General features: G+C 33.8%; 1 protein-coding gene across 3 annotated transcripts in view; it reads left to right on the forward strand.

Annotated features, from left to right (window-relative positions):
* LOC117169323 overlaps nucleotides 1-17,928 on the forward strand; it is a 34,381-nt gene that overhangs the window by 10,763 nt on the left and 5,690 nt on the right. For 2 of the 3 annotated variants that reach the window (XM_033355650.1, XM_033355649.1), the window contains exon 2: nucleotides 8,136-8,245. The gene's annotated coding sequence lies outside the window, so the exon portion shown is untranslated. The remainder of the gene's footprint in view (nucleotides 1-8,135; nucleotides 8,246-17,928) is intronic. The other variant, XM_033355651.1, reaches the window with a different exon arrangement.

The raw sequence follows: 17,928 nt of genomic DNA on the forward strand, positions 1-17,928 counted from the left end.
TTAATACAATTTGTAACTGATGAACATATGTTGTTACTTAATTTTAGCGCTTTAGAGAAACATTTAAGGTATTATAATTGAGAATATACTATTTTTTTGTTTCTAAAAAATCTCAAAATTCTTTATAAAATGGACAAATTGGCTTTATCCTATGCTTGATTTTATACAGAATTTTGAATTTTGATAGCATTCAACATTCTAAAGAGAAAAATGTTAAGCTCTGGCATAATTAAAATAAATAAAACTTATCAGTCATTAAAAAAATAGGTGAACATAAAACTTTTTCCGGTAATGTATTAAAATTATAAGTCATAATTTATGATTTATAGAATATAAATAGCTATGTAACGATATAATATTTAAAATTTGAATTTTAAAAATAAATAACTAGTTTTCATTATATAACTATGCACTAATAATGTTGAATCATTAGAATAATTATATAATAAACACTTAATATTCGAGTGGTAAATAAATATGCAGTATATCATTTACATTTATGGTAACTCCTGTAATTGAAACTGCGGTGATAACTCATTTTTAAAATTCTCTAACTTAAGCAATTACCAACGCAGAACGTCTGAGAAATACCGAAAACTGCGAAGTAACTCCGAAGAGTTGACCCACGAACCAAGAGGGCGCGTTTAACAGTCGGATTTTGACGGAGTCTCTATTCCATTACATGAGCAATCTCCCAACTCATCTCTGGCAGTAGGTACTTCGTACCCTAAGGGCCGATTCTACCAATTGCGATTGAATTTTAATCATAGATTAACTTAGTTTAATCAGCAGATTGCGTTCCATCAACTTTAAACCCACGATTAAAAAAGTCTAATCGTTGATTAACTTAACCGGTCATTTTTGGCTGGTTAGCAAGTTAATGAGCGATTAACGGGCGTCAACATGACGTCAAAGTTAAAGTTCAGGTATAGTGTGAAATATTGATCGAATTTATACGTAAATTATATCATTTTGAACAGATCTAGAATCACATTTTAAAATCAATCACTGTTTAGTTTTTAATACTCGAACTGCAGTTCAATTTTCAAATTTACTTTCATTTTCTGATTTGTCCCGGTCGCGAGTCTAGCTTAATATTTAAAACAACTTTCATTTTTTTGAAATTGTAATTTTTCGGTTGTAACTTACGGGACAATAATTTTATTCTTTGAAAGATTTTCTACAAATCTTGTTGATAATTTCTACATTCTCGTCAAAAATGAGAAGGTATTAGTTTTTTATCAAAAATAACTTTTTCGGATCTTATCAAATGTCGACGTTTTGAGGCCCCGTGAGTCAAAAAAACAAGTTTTTACGTCGGGATCTGTTTGTCTGTCCGGCGTCGTCGTTCTTGTCTGCATACCGGATAATTTTCGAAAGACTGGTCCGATTGGATTGGGCTTTGACACACTGTTCGAGGGACCAAAAAGAAAGATCGAGATCGTTAAACAGCCATTTTTGATAAAAATCCAAAAATTTGAAGCTTTTTCAAAACTATTGAGACCACTTTTTTTTTAAATTTGAAAATTTTATCGACAGCTATTTATGGTACAAAAAAATATGAACAATTTATCCTGACAACTTTTTTTGATAAAATCAAACTTACCAAAGTTAAAGGATTTTTAAAATCCAAAAACCCAAACGAAAATGGACATTTGAAGCAACAAAAGCTTGATATGGAAAAAAGTCAAGAGGCGAAAAACGCTACTTTTTCAAGGCCCCATGATTGTTTAATCACATTCTCATCCATAATGAGAAGAGTTTTATGCGAATAATGATTTTCGCGAATTTCATTAAATTTCGACGTTTTGAGGCTCCTTGAGTCAGAGAAACAAGTTTTTACATGGGTATCTGTCTGTCTCTCTGGCGCCTACGTCGTCGTTATTGTGGTTGTGGTTGTCTGTATATCGGATAACTTTCGAGAGAATAGTCGGATTGGACTGTGCTTTGACACACAGATTTTTTTATTTTAAGAATTGTATGTAAAAATTGTACTATTTTTATTTTTATAACAAATATTTTTCTTCAATTAAATATTTGCAATAAAAGTGTTTCGAAGAGATTTTTTAAGAATCTTTCGGGGAATAAAATTAGTATTTATAGGTCGACAAAGATTTGTCTTCTTTACCAAATTTAGCTTTCGTCTAAATTTTTTCATTTGTTTTTACTATATTACAATTTACGTTTGCATCTCGGGCGAAGAAATCCATTCTATTGTTTGACAAATATTCTTTGTAAATCAATATTTTTCACAGAAAAATACCCTGAGTGACAGAACGAAATCGGAAACAATAAGAGTTAATTTATTTAGGAACAAGCTTTTTAAACAAAAATGGCTTTGAGTGAACATTTAATATATATTTGTTGATTTTTACAAAAATCAGGCGTTATTTTCTTACAAAAAGAAATAATTTGTGGGGGAGGGGGGCAAATTATCAAAAAATAAATAAAACTTGAAGTTTTATTATTTTAATTTGTAACTAGATAATCACAACCAAAATTGTAAAAAAAAGTTTTTAAAAGAGTTTTAAAAACCTTAAAAAAGGTCAGAGGTTTTAATAGTTCAATATATGTGATAGAATCTCTTTAAATATGAAATTAGTCTATACTTTTTCATGTTTGAGCTACAATTATTCTATTTTAGAGTTATAAATTACAGTCGTGAAAAACCAATAAAATGTTTAATTAATTTATATGTGAAACAAAAAACCTTTGTATAATTCAACCTAAATGCAGCTGCAAAAATTTAATTTGAAATACGTTGAATTCAAGGTATAGTTCAAAAAGAAAACTGAAAGCAAAGGATCGACTTTCAAAAGAAGCGAAAGAAAGTGACTCGCTGGATTGCAAATGAACAGGGAAAATGGTGTATTTTCGCGTTTTAAAATTTAAAATTTTCCGCCTTTTAACAATTTCGAAAAATTTCGAAAAATTCTGAAAATTCAAACAATAAGGCTGTATTCTGAAAATGAAGCAATTTTAATATTAAAATTCGAGTTCCTAAACTGAAGGTCTAAAAATTTGCAAATTTTACAATTAGTGTTATGTAAATTGTATTGGTATCTTAAAAGAATATAAATAGTTCGCAAATTAGTTTTTAAATTTTCTTCAGTTTACCTTTTTTACATACCTAGATGTCAAAAAAGCCTACCCAATTTTTTCAAATTTTAATCACTTATTTTCTAAGTGAAAATCACCCCTGTTTACCAGTCACTGAAATGGATTAGAAAAAACTTGCCAAGATCCAAGAATAAAAATTGGATGTACAGCGAATTTTAAAATTTTTAATTGAGATTCTCTTTAACTTTGTGATGTCAAAAATTTCCATACACATTTTTTTAAAATAATACTGTAGGAACAAATCAACAAGATCGAGCGCCGAAATTATAATTAGAGGAAATTTTCTGTAATTCTATGGGGACGGCTGAAATATTCCGAAAAATAAAATTCCCGACTCGGTAAAACTCTCTGTCCCAAAAAATACAATTCCAAAACTAATAAAATTCCTGAACAGTTTATAATATTAACGAATTTGAAAGTTCCCAAATAATAAGACTCCCCAAATAAAATTGTTTCTTAATCAATATTAATTATTTCTGAAAACTGCGATAATAAAATATTGTTATAAAATAAATGTTTGTTTATTATTTAAAGTGTTAAAAATTATTGTTTGAATTTAAAATTAAAATTATACAAAAAATTTTACCGACAAATTAATATATAAAAACACGTGTTTTTTAATTAACATTTCGATTTTTCAGAAGAACTTTTGTGATTTAAAAAATACTATATACATTTTCAACCAAAATATCTTATCCAGAAATATATTTTTTTAATTATTATTTTACATTTAAACAATAATGTTTAAATACTTCAAACATTAAAAAAGTTGTTTCTTTGGTATAAATGTTTGATTATTTAAATTAAAAAAAAAAATGGTCAAAGAAAAATGCTTTCAGCACTTGTTTATTTTGAAATGTCTTTATATAATACTTTTTTTTAAATTAAAAATATGATTTTACGAGAACATTTTTTTTATAATTAAATAAAGACTGTACCGAAACCCTGGATCAAGCTTCAGATCTGAAAAAAGTCCAGCGATACATACATGTCAAACTTTTCTAACCTCAAAAAAATTTTCTATTGCTTTACCGTCCCATCACTCCCTGTTTTTACGTAGAAAGCAATGGATCTATATCACTTTTTTAATTTTTTAGTAAACAAGATGTTACTTCCATGCAAACAAATTCGTGAAATTAAAACAATGTTACCCATTTAACACTTCAGAATACTTTTCCAATCATTTTCGATGAATACTAAAGACAACATATGATTTATATGGTCGTAGAATAATCCTGAAAAAGTGAAATATATCTTAGATTTGAATTTGAATGAAAAGTAAAACATGATTCTTAAAGTTTATTGTGGAAAACAAATTGACAACATTATTAATGGAATGTAAAAAAAATCATGGAGAAAAATTTGAATAGTAACAAATAGTACTTAGTTTAAAATTACCATGTGAATACTCTCGCTTATGAATATTATAATGGATATAATGTATTTCCAATCGAATTGAACTCAATTTACATTTGAAACCATTTTATTTCATAATCAGTGAAACATAAATAAATTTCTTTCATTGCTCTCTTTTATCATTGTATCCTTTTAAGTCTTTAAAACAAATATGTTAAAACATTGAGAATATTTACATCTTAGATGTTTTATAAAATTATAATTTATATTTTTTTCCGCTGAAAAATAGTTTTCTTTTCAACAATTTAAAGTATTGAATAAACTATTTGTAATGTAGTCTTTACATATTTTTATGTTATATGTTCATGAATATAAAATTTATTTCAATTTTAATTACATTTATCTCATTATATTCAATAATGTAAGTATTCGCTAAACCCTCAAATATTAGGTTTGAACTTGTATATTAGTAAAACTTTTTTCATAAAACTGTTTATATATTTTATTAATACAAATATTATTTACTGCGTTTCCAGATATAAAAAGGATTATATTTAACTTTTTATTCAAATTCAAATCTAATATTCAACTTTACCAAGTTTATTGGATGATGTTTTAATTCATGTTTTCCATTAGCATTTATATACATCGTTTGGAAAATTGTTTTGAAATATAAAATGAGTAACATTCTTTTCATTTCAATATTTTTTAAAAGAAAATAACATTTTGTTTATTAAGAAATAGGAAAAAGGGGTCGCTCCCATTGCTTACAATGCAAAAACAGGGAGTGATGGAACAACTAGCCCCGCGCTGAAGAGGTCCGTTAAGCTAGCACCTCCGCAATCGAATTTTTGAATTTTTAATAGCTCAGAATTTTGGGCTTTTTTGGGCTTTTTTTGGGCTTTTTTTGGGCTGCAATAAAAATTTTTGGGCTCCTTTACTTTTTTCAAAAAATCAATTTTCTTGTGGAGGTGCCAGCTTACATTAACCCAGCATCTCCACTTTTTTAAATCAATAAATAATAAAAATTCAATTATACCAGAATTTTGGGCTTTTTTGGGGCTCTTAAAATCCGCAAAAAAATTTTTCCCCAAATCAACCCCCTTCAAAAAATTGAAAATTTTCAGTTATTTATTAACGGAATATTCTTCGGCTTTTTTTGGGCTCCCAGAAAATACCCACTTCGATTTTTGGGCTCCAACACTTACAGTAAAAAATTAACCCCATTGTAACACGCAGATATGAAATGGTCAAAAAATAACTTTCATTAAATTTTAGAGCTTGAATAAAGTCTCTGATTTTTGGGCTCCTCGAAAATACCCGATGATTTTTGGGCTTCAACCCTTAACGTCAAAAATCCACCCCTCTCTTCCACGTAAATACAACTTTGTCTGCAAATCAATTTTTTTTAGAATTTTTCAATGGAAATACAGTCTCTGATTTTTGGGCTCCTCGAAAATACCCGATATGATTTTTGGGCTTCAACCCTTAACGTCAAAAATCAACCCCTCTCTTCCACGTAAATACAACTTTGTCTGCAAATAAAATTTTCTAGAATTTTTCAATGGAAATACAGTCTCTGATTTTTGGGCTCCTCGAAAATACCTGATATGATTTTTGGGCTTCAACCCTTAACGTCAAAAATCAATCCCTGTCTTCCACGTAAATACAACTTTGTCTGCAAATAAATTGTTCTAGAATTTTTCAATAGAAATACAGTCTCTGATTTTTGGGCTCCTCGAAAATACCAGATATGATTTTTCGGCTTCAACCCTTAACGTCAAAAATCCACCCCTCTCTTCCACGTAAATACAACTTTGTCTGCAAATCAATTTTTTTAGAATTTTTAAATGGAAATACAGTCTCTGATTTTTGGGCTCCTCGAAAATACCCGATATGATTTTTGGGCTTCAACCCTTAACGTCAAAAATCAACCCCTCTCTTCCACGTAAATACAACTTTGTCTGCAAATAAATTTTTCTAGAATTTTTCAATGGAAATACAGTCTCTGATTTTTGGGCTCCTCGAAAATACCCGATATGATTTTTGGGCTTAAAGCCTTAATGTCAAAAATCAACCCCTCTCTTTCACGTAAATACAACTTTGTCTGCAAATAAATTGTTCTAGAATTTTCAATAGAAATACAGTCTGGTTTTTGGGCTCCTCGAAAATACTCAAAAGCTCAAACTTGGTACAATTTCATGGAGATTGAATAAACACAAGCCAGGCACGTTACCACTTACCTAAAACACATAAGATACTATGGATATTTTTTTGATGTTTAAATATTCCGTAAAAAAATATGAAATTTTATTTTATTTTAGGTAAGTGGTAACGTGCCTGGCTTGTGTTTCTTCAATCTCCATGAAATTGTACGAAGTTTGAGCTTTCGAGTATTTTCGAGGAGCCCAAAAATCAGAGACTGTATTTCTATTGAAAAATTCTACAACAATTTATTTGCAGACGAAGTTGTATTTACGTGGAAGAGAGGGGTTGATTTTTGGCATTAAGGGTTGAGGCCCAAAAATCATATCGGTTATTTCGAGGAACCCAAAAATCAGAGACTGTATTTCCAATGAAAAATTCTAGAAAAATTTATTTGCAGACAAAGTTGTATTTACGTGGAAGAGAGGGGTTGATTTTTAACGTTAAGGGTTAAAGCCCAAAAATCATATCGGGTATTTTCGAGGAGCCCAAAAATCAAAGACTGTATTTCTATTGAAAAATTCTAGAACAATTTATTTGCAGACAAAGTTGTATTTACGTGGAAGAGAGGGGTTGATTTTTGACGTTAAGGGTTGAAGCCCAAAAATCATATCGGGTATTTTCGAGGAGCCCAAAAATCAGAGACTGTATTTCCATTGAAAAATTCTAGAAAAATTTATTTGCAGACAAAGTTGTATTTACGTGGAAGAGAGGGGTTGATTTTTGACGTTAAGGGTTGAAGCCCAAACATCATATCGGGTATTTTCGAGGAGCCCAAAAATCAGAGACTGTCTTTCCATTGAAACATTCTAGAAAAATTCATTTTTTGACAAAGTAGTATCTACGTGGGTTGATTTTTGACGTTAAGGGTTGAAGCCCAAAAATCGTAGCGTGTATTTTCGAGGAGCCCAAAAATCAGAGATTTTATTCAAGCTCTAAAATGTAATGAAAGTTATTTTTTGACCATTTCATATCTGCGTGTTACAATGGGGTTAATTTTTTACTGTAAGGGTTGGAGCCCAAAAATCGAAGTGGTCATTTTCTGGGAGCCCAAAAAAGCCGAAAAATATCCCGTTAATAAATAACTGAAAATTTTCAATTTTTTGAAGGGGGTTGATTTTGGAAGTTAAGGGTTGGTTTTGGGAAAATTTTTTTGCGGATTTTAAGAGCCCAAAAAAAGCCCAAAATTTTGGTGTAATTGAATTTTTATTATTTAGTGATTTAAAGAAGTGGAGGTGCTGGGTTAATGTAAGCTGGCACTCCACAAGAAAATTGATTTTTTGAAAAAAGTAAAGGAGCCCAGAAATTTTTATTGCAGCCCAAAAAAGCCCAAAATTCTGAGCTATGAAAAATTCAAAAATTCGATTGTGGAGGTGCTAGCTTAATGTACCTGCACTGAAGATATTAGAAACTTACTAACTTAGGACACTAAGGGATCGCCATTTTGTTTTCAGATGCACATGGCTGGCCCTAAGCGATGGTCACTTCGTACCCCAAGTGATTGGGAATCTGTACTCTACATTACGGTGCAGCATTTACACCGCAAGGGTAATTTTTGTTGCAGGTATATGATACCCTGATATTGGCGCTTAATTAACACTTTCTTTTTTCAAAAAAATCTAATAGCTATCTATAATACACATGGGATTGCTATACATTATGCATAGATCTAACTGTACATCTTACAGGTTATGTGAATAATGTTAAAAGTGTATGGGAGATTACTCTTAAGCATTAAAAAGATCAAAAACAAAAATGTCACTATCAAAAATTGGAAAAAATATTCTTCAAGGTAAAGAAAAGTTCTGTGAATAGAACTTTTTATCCTAGACGTCGGCAGTGTGCACGTTCCGGGATTTTACGTCATTTCCATATTTCAACAACAGTTTTTTGTCGAAATGTATGTACAATATTGTTAATAAAAACAACAAAAAATTAATTTGTAAATAACCGAGATTTCAAAGGTAGAACATTTTGAAGTCTATTTAGAAAAAAACAGCGAAAAAAGTGCATTGAGTGCGCCGAACAAGGCCATTATTTACATCTGTTGGCACCTGTCATCTTCTGAAAAATGCTAAAAAATTCGGCGAACTCACGGAAGATGATGTTCCAGGTGCAAAATTAGTGCACGAATCAGTAGAGCACATTATTCAGCAGCTGAAACGATGGCTTAAATGTAGAAAACGAAGGAAAAAGAAGTGATATAGTGGAAAGGTTAGTTGAGGTTTTGTATGGCAGGTATAAATGTTTTCATTTTTTCGAGATTTGCAGTTCAGTACTTTTTTTGAGTAAATATTTAATATTCATACAAATATAAAATAACACAATATTACATTTTCCACTTCTCTTTTTAAAGTTTAGACAATGAAAAGTTACTTATTAGTGATTTCTTATTATTTTCTAATAAATTTCCTTTCTTTCATATAAACTGGTTATAAATATATAAATATAATAGTTTTGCGTGCTCAAGTGAAAGTATTAAATAGATTTTATTTTTATCTAAACATTTAGGAGGTTCGATACCCCGATAACAATGCTTCATTTAATATGTAAGTAAATGATAGCAAAGAGCACACTGTGCTCTTCCACCGATTGCTGCACTAATTTTTCTCCTGGAACATCATCTTCCGTGATTTTTGCCGAATTTTTAAACATTTTTTTCAAGATGACAGATGTCAACAGATGTAAATAATTGGCTTGCTGGCCACACTTTTCGCATTTTTTCGCAGTTTTTTTCCGAATATACTTCAAATTTTGTTGTCTTTAAACTCTTATTTCTTTACACATCTATTTTTCGTTGTTATTTTTATTCACAATATTTTCCATACATTTCGACACAAAACTGTTCGAAAATTACGGAAATGACGTAAAATTCTGACACGTGCGCACTTCCACGTCTAGGATAAAAAGGTCTATTAAAGAAAGATATTCACTGGCTTTCACTCGGAAAAAAATTTCTATGATGAAAGTGTCTTCAAGTACCGAAATAATCAGTTAAATCGAAATTTCGGTAGAAGTAGACCCTTTTCCACCTCCATTTGTACCAAAAAGTTCACCTTTTTGTACCGAAATTTCAGTACCTGTAGCCACGGTATTATTTGATTCAAAAACATTTCTTTAGTTCGAAGCAGTATTTTTTTGTTTGAATACAGATCTTTCTTTAATTGTAGATGATTTCCTTGATTTGGAAGTATATTTTCTTTGAAGAAAGAAAATTATGTTAAACTAACTGCATTTTTAATTCAAGACAAATATTTTTCTGATATTTTCATAAAATTTTACAGTTAAAATTAAATGGAATTTTGTTCAACTTTGATACATATTTATTTGTTTAATGATTGCCCATGATGTGATATTGGCATTTTATATTCTAATATGGGTATTTATCGTCCTCGATTTCTAAAACAAAAACAACGTAGCACTATTTCATTTACAAGTTTTTACTATAACTTAGATTTACAGACATTCTTAATTTTGAAATTATACAGTATAATTTTAAAAAATTTGAAATTATATTAATATGACTTGAAAAATACGATAACTTCAAGTCGGTTGGGTTTAAAATTGCGCAATTTTAAAGCTTTCGTTTCGAACGTCTTGAAGTCGCAAACATTATATTTAATTATAATCTTTATTGTAAGAATATTTCATGAAAGATATCTAATTACCTCTCCAGATCACTAATTGAGTTTCATAATTTTTGAAAATCATTTTCGAGCTTTATTTTTTATGTATGTATGTATGTATGTATGTATGTATGTATGTATGTATGTATGTATGTTTGTATGCATGTATGTATGTATCTATGAATGTATGTATGCATGTATTTTCTCCATTTTATGGGATTGAGGGCCTCCGCTCCCTTTACAGTACGTTACAGAAACCTCATATACTACCTTAATAATACTTACTATCTAAATAATAAGATTATACTTATATTAAGTTATATGCTATCGCTTTGTCTTTACAAATATTCTCGAGATTTGCTGACTATAGAGTTTCCTGGGCTTCCGTTTCCTCTTACCATTTCCGTTAACATGAATTGACGTTTTCTTTATTTTTATTAATTTACAGTCCTTGTATAAGAGTACGCGTTTGGCCTTTCCCTACTACATGCCCCTTAATTTTTCTCATTTCTTCCAGTCTTATCATCCAGCTTGCCCCTTGTCGACTTCCATCCAAGATCCACCGTAGCCTGGCATTCACACTCTCATCACTCGTTTCATCCCCCGTACATCTCTCTAAAACATGCCTCCATGATTCTATCTCGTAATAACAGACTCTACATCTTCTTTCCTCTTCAGCCATCCAGTGACTGGACTCTCTCATTCCTTCTGCCATCCTAAATCGTATAACGTGGTTCCATTTACTCTCCTTTTTTTACCTTTCTTAAATATTCTGGCTCTCCTTCAGACTTTATTACCTGATACCATCTGTTATACTTAGATTTCACAATTTTCTCCATCTTTCACCCCCCTCTTTAGCTATCAGTTCATTCTCTAACTCTTGCCATACTCTGACATCTGCTCTTATCTCGCATTCTCTTCTCCTCTGTTGTCTCTCTTCCTCCCACTTTGATCCTTCTGTGTTACCCATATTCTCTTTGTTTACTACCTCCAGTAGACAAGCTTGTGCTATCCTGCTTCCCTCCCACCTTTTGAACTTTTCCTCAAAGTTCCATGCTCTCTTCAAATGTCTAATAACCATTTTACATCTACCTAATTCCTCCCTCAACATGTAACCTGGACAGCTCCAGCTCACTCCCATTACCCATCTCAAGAATCTCTTCTGCATACTTTCCACCCTCTTTTACTCCTTTCATCCACAAATCTCTACTCTGTAAGGTAATACTGAACACACTAACGCATCAACCATCCACAGTATCATCTTCCAGTCATCCTTAAACCTTCCCTTCCCTATACCCCATACCTGTCCCATTACTTTAGTCGCACACTTTATCCTTCTCCTTAACTGTAGTTCAACCCCGCTTTTTGACTCAAACCAGAAGCCTAGGTAACTAAATTCCTCGACCTCTTCCACTTTCTCCCCGTACATCTTCCATTCATATTTTATTTTTGTCCTTCTCTTCTTAAAACACATCATATTTGTCTTATTTACAGTCACCGCTAAGTCTTAAATTCTCACATAATCCTCAAAAACTCTAATTATGAATCTCATCTCTCTCTCGTCATCCGCTAGTAAGACTACCTCGTCTGCACACGCTAATGAATATACCTTGCCATTTCCCAGAATCGTTCCCCCTTTCCTTTCATCTCCAGTTTCTCTTCTAGATCTGCCAACAAGAGACTACATAGTAGTGGGATAAGTGGACACCCTTGCTTGAGCCCCCCTCCACTCCAAAACATCTTCCTCTTGTTTCCCAATCCTAACCGTCATTTCAGTCTCTTCAAATATCTCCTTTATCCTCTCGATCAACCCTTCATCCTCTCCTCTCTCTTTCAAAACCTACCATAATACCTTTCTGTTTACCGAGTCAAACACTGCTTTAAAATCTACAAATAAGGCCACTAGCTTTCCTTTCTTCCTTCCTAAGTTCCTGTTCACTAAATAATTCAGTACATAGATTTTGTCTACTGTTCCCATCCCTTTTCTGAAGCCCCATACTCCTCCACCTTCTTGCGCTATCCTTTTTAATTATTGGTACTACCATCCCTGTCCTCCACTCCTTAGGACATCCTTCTCCTCTCCAAACCTTGTTGCATACCTCGCACATTTCCTTTCTCACCCCTTCCCCTCCAAACCTCAAAGCCTCGTTCTCAATATCGTCCTCTCCTGTTGCCTTGTTTCTTTTAAGTCTCGCTGTCGCTGTATTTACTTCCGCCCTACTTATCCCGTTATCACTATAATCTTCCTATTCTATCACCTTCCTCATTTCACCTAATACCTTATTTTCCACTCCTCCCAGAAATCGCTTAAAGTACAGGGTCCACTCATCCATTTCGATTTCCTCATTGATGCCGTTTCTTCCCCCTCATTCCCTATTGATCGACTCTCATTCCCTCGCTTCCCTGATCGCCTTTTGCATCTCTTCCATATACCTACTTTTCTATAACTGCCTTTTATCACTTAATAATCTTTCATATTCTCTCTTTCACCTATTATATTCCTGTTTCCCTATTCCCCCTTTTCGCCACTTTTTTACATTTGCTTTCATTATATTTTTACTCTACTTATATTCTGAATCCCACCATCCCCTTACCTCTTCTTTTATCCTCTCTGTTAGTTCTTTTTATCTTTTCAAGACGCATGTCTACATCTTCCCCTTCCAATCCTCTAATCTTCTCATTCTTTATCCTTTCATTAAATTCTCTCAATTTATCCTCCCCCCTCCATCTACCCATTTTCACTTTCCTTTCGCCAGTTCTTCCCTTTTTTTCGCTACGCCGCTTCCATCCTGAGCATTTCAATTTCGCTATTAGCGGGAAGTGTTCTAAGCCTATTTCATTACCTACTTTCACTTTATTCATTCTCTTCCTTATTCTTTTTTCTGCTAGAATGTAATCTATCACCGTCTCCCCTTTACCCATAAATGTCACTTCCCCTTCTTTATCTCCCCTTATATTTCCATTGCAGATAAAAAACCCTTCCTCTCCTAACATGTTCCAAAGAATTTTTCATTCCCGATCTATCTCCCTGTGCTTGGAATTTCTTCGAAAAGTTTCGCTCTCTTCATCCCATATCTACCCTCCTTAACTCTCCTGTCCACGTGTTCAAGTCTCCTCATATCAAGACCAGCTCTTCATTCCTTTCTTCCATCCATTTTTTCAATATTTTCTAACCTTCCTCTTCCCCTCTCCTTATGTACACACAGACGATAGTCACCCTTTCTCTTCCTATCATTATTCTTCTCACCATCAAGCCCTCCCGCTTTTCTTCTGTCTCTTCTACTCTTTCATCTTCCATCATCTCCTTTTTAACCTCTGATACCATGTCTCCCATCCCCTTTTCCTTCTCATGTTCTTTCCTCGATTCTTGCATTGCCCACACATACCCTTTCGGCAACTTTCGTTTCAAGCCCTTCCACTCCTTTTCATCTACCTACGTTTCACTCAGCCTTACTACGTCCCACTTTCCAATAGCATCCCAGAACCTCTCGTTCTCCCCCCCCCCCTGACGAGCTTCTCAGATACCTCTGCCTCATCACGACTGACGTTACTGTCACTGCTACCTTCTACGTTCTCGTTCGCTTCAGGCTCGGCCGCTAGCATAGTTTCGCTTTTCAATCCCGACCCACTCTCTGTATCCGTCTCCTGCTGCCCTCTCTCTGTTCTTTCTGGACTTCATGTCACCGGCATGTCTGCTAGGTATTCTTTCCTACGTCACGTTTTCTTTTCACTCGCTTTCAATCCCCCACGCCACTCGTTTAATCTAAACGTAAAGTTACCACACTAAAAGTTACTCAAAATCTATTTCTCACTACAACCGTTCCTAACCTGAAAATCCTTCTTTTCTACTTTTAACAAGTATATCAAACTCGCCGTCTTTCCAGCAACCCCTTCACTCTCACTTATTCCTTATCCTTTCAACACTCTACTCACTGCCCTTTCTCCTCTCAAACTCTCTCTTCCCCTTCACCACAGCCAAAAAGTTAGCACCGCAAAAATCACACAATAACATTTTAAGATAAATATATTACATACATATTTATAACTTAAGAATACATCGAAATATTCGAATTCTTTTCGCAATATCGTCTTAAAGAACTTCAAAAAATAGTTAATCTTGGGGATTTAATTACACAGCCACACAAAAAAAGTGTGCGGATCTGGTAACAAGACACACGTTTTCCTATGGATTTTGGGGCGCTGAATTCAAATTCGGTTTCAAAAATCACCCATCACGTCATGGTTGAGCCATAACCTCAAAAAATGACGAAAAATCATGCACTGAGGCAAATAAATTTCAAAATAATGAAATGCCTGAATTAACAGAAATTTATTGAACTACACGTAAAGCTCTGGAAGCATATTTTCCCAGTAGCAAATGTGTGCTACATGGAATGGGTCAACTCGAGCCTAACCTAGAAATAAATCTAACCTAGGCTAACCTAACCTAACCTTACGAAACACAATTAAACTAATTGTGTTGTACCGTTGTGTTTGCGGTACCGTTTCATTCAGCTTCGGCTTAACCTACATAGATGTTTAATCTATCCTAACCTAACAAAACCTGACCTAATCTAACTGATTACGCTGGCAACCCTATTCTTGTGTAATTTCATATTTTGACATTAATAGCAGTAAATGTCTGGAGTTTCGTAACCGCTTGTTTGCTACCATTATTCGCCTGTGTCTGTAACCAGGGCACCTCCACGTGGTGACGGTGGGCAACGGATCCACATTGGCTGAGTCCCTGGGTAAACAGCGTTCATGCCGTCATGGCAGACACAGGTAAAAAGTGTATTACGATGCAGGGAAAAACCCCAGTATCGGCGTCTGGTCAAGGTGGGAAAGCGGGCTCTACGACGTCGTCATCATGCAATTGTAGCTTTTCATCAATGGATCACTTGGTTGATGTAGAGTCTCATGCTAAAGGAAAAAAACCGCGAGCATTTCTCAATCGCATGATTGCAAGAATAGCTCAGATTCATTCTGTTACATTTGCAGTAAATATGAAGTGAGCAGTTTGCGAAAATCAATCGACGAGAAAGTGAAAAGTCTTTACGAAAAGTGTTTTGACCGTAAATTGCTGCACCAAGAAACAAAATGGGTTCCTCACGTCATTTGCAATTCCTGCAGACTTATGTTATATCGTCTGAAAAATTCAAACAACTAAAAGTACCGCAAGTACTCTACACGAACCACATGGAAAAAAAACCGTTATTGCGAAGGACTGCTACTTTTACATGAACTGATTTGCATGAACTGATTTAAGCGCTTTAGAAGATGATAGAATAAAAGTTGAAAGTCAATGTCATGGAGACGGTAGTGAAACCAGTGATCGAACAGAAAATAGTTCTGATGATTCCGATGAAAATGATGAAAAAGATGACGAATATGGCGTGCATAAAATGAAATTGAAGGTTCCAATATTAGTGTCGCAACTAGAACTGAATGATTTTATAAGAGATCTTGGATTACCGAAAGACGGCGCTGAATTTGCCGCTTTATTTCTAAAAAGAAGAAATCTTCTAGAGCCAAAGACAAAAGTTTCATTCTATCGCGACAGGGATAAAGAATTCAGAAAGTTTTTCGTTAAAGACGAAGAGACGTCTTTAGTGTACTGCACTGACGTTAACGGACGAATGAACCACTTAAAGAAAAAAGTGTACAGAGACGAATCACAAATGGCAAATATGTGGTGATCTCAAAATCATAACAATGATATTAGGCCAACAATCGGGTTTCACGAGAGAGCCATGCTTTATATGCCTGTGGAATAGCAGATATCGAGCCAATCATTACAGCAAAAAACATTGGCCTTTAAGAGATTCATTCAAACCTGGTTCTCATAATATCATCAACCAAAGCCTCGTTGATCCAGAAAAAATTTACTACCACCCCTCCACATAAAGCTTGGGTTCATGAAGCAATTTTTCAAGGCGTTAGACAAAGATGGACAATGCTATAAGTGGATGTCCCTCAAATTCACAAATTTTTCAGACGCTAAATTGACAAGAGATACTAATTTCGTGAGCCACATGGCGAAAATTGAAATGAACGCTTGGGAAAGTTTTAAAGCAGTAAACGCAAATTTCCTCGGTAACAAAAGAAGTCCAGACTACGAGAATATTGTTGCGAAAATGATAAGAAACCACAAAAAGTTAGGCTGCTTGATGAATTTAAAACTCCACTTTCTAGATTCCCATCTGGATAAGTTTCCAGAAAATGTTGGTGATTTCAGCCAACAACAAGGGGAACGTTTTTATCAAGACATAAAAGTGATGGAACAACGATATCAGGGTAGATGGGACGAGGTCATGATGGCTGATTTTTGCTGGATGTTGAAAAGGGAAACGAATGTAGGTCTTAAACGTAAGCGTAACCCTTTGCATCGTTCCTTCGAAGAAAAAAGGACACGTTATACCAGGCAGAAAATAGACTGAAGTAGGTCTATAAATCAATTTAATTACGATTAAAAGCAAGTTAAAGTGTAAGCACGAATGATAGTATAAATATATCCCTTAAGTTTAAGAAAAGCAGAGAGAAAAAAATTTTGAATAAAACTGTTATTCATTTGCATGTTTAAGTTACAGTTCTACATTTTAATTGATACAAGCATTGTCAGGTTAATTGGAATGGGGTCAATTCTACTTGTAGTTCTAAGATTCTTCAAATGAGTAATGTGCGTCTAAATTTTTAACCACCTGTAGCTCAATGAAATGAATTTTATTGTGTTAAAACGGGAACACTTAAGTTACGTTGTGTTGCGTGAAGCAAAATTTCGTTAGGTTCTGTTAAGTTAGATTCATTTGTAGGTTAAGATCGAGTTAACCTATTAAACATAGCACACATCTAAGACTGAGAACCGTACGCTTACATAGCTACACGTGTGGTTGAATTTTATTCGGCTAGGTTAGGTTAGGTCAGGTTTTGTTAGGTTAGGATAGGTTAAACCTCTATGTTGGTTAAGCCGATGCTGATTCAAACGGTACCGCAAACACAACGGGACAACACAATCAGTTTAATTGTGTTTCGTGAGGTTAGGTTAGATGAGGTGAGGTTAGGCTAGGTTAGATTTATTTCTAGGTTAGGCTCGAATGTAGCACACATTTGCTACTGGGAAAATACGCTTATAGAGCTTAACGTGTAGTTCAATAAATTTCTATTAATTCAGGTTAGGTGAGGTCAGGTTCTAATGGGTAAAGTTATATTAAATAAGTTGATATCAGGCAAGGGTTGATCCTTCACAGTTGTCGACATGTTTCTGAAGTGAAAAATTGCATCACTGGCATTATTTTGAAATTTATTTCCCTCAGTGCATGATTTTTCGTCATTTTTTGAGGTTATAGCTCAACCATGACGTGATGGGTGATTTTTGATACCGAATTTGAATTCAGCGCCCCAAAATCCATAGGAATACGTGTGTCTTGTTACCAGATCCGCACACTTTTTTTTGTGAGGCTGTGTTATTTAATGACAATGCACATTCCTAATCACTCGGTGATTCAATAAGATATAGAGAAAAATAAACATTACATAAGAGGCCGTTAAAATATTTGTAACGCCCTGGGGGAGTGGGAGCATCACGAGGTTCACTCCAATGTTAAACTTGCACAGACCTTAT

This window comes from Belonocnema kinseyi, chromosome 3 (assembly GCF_010883055.1).
Source record: "Belonocnema kinseyi isolate 2016_QV_RU_SX_M_011 chromosome 3, B_treatae_v1, whole genome shotgun sequence".
Lineage (NCBI taxonomy): Eukaryota > Metazoa > Arthropoda > Insecta > Hymenoptera > Cynipidae > Belonocnema > Belonocnema kinseyi.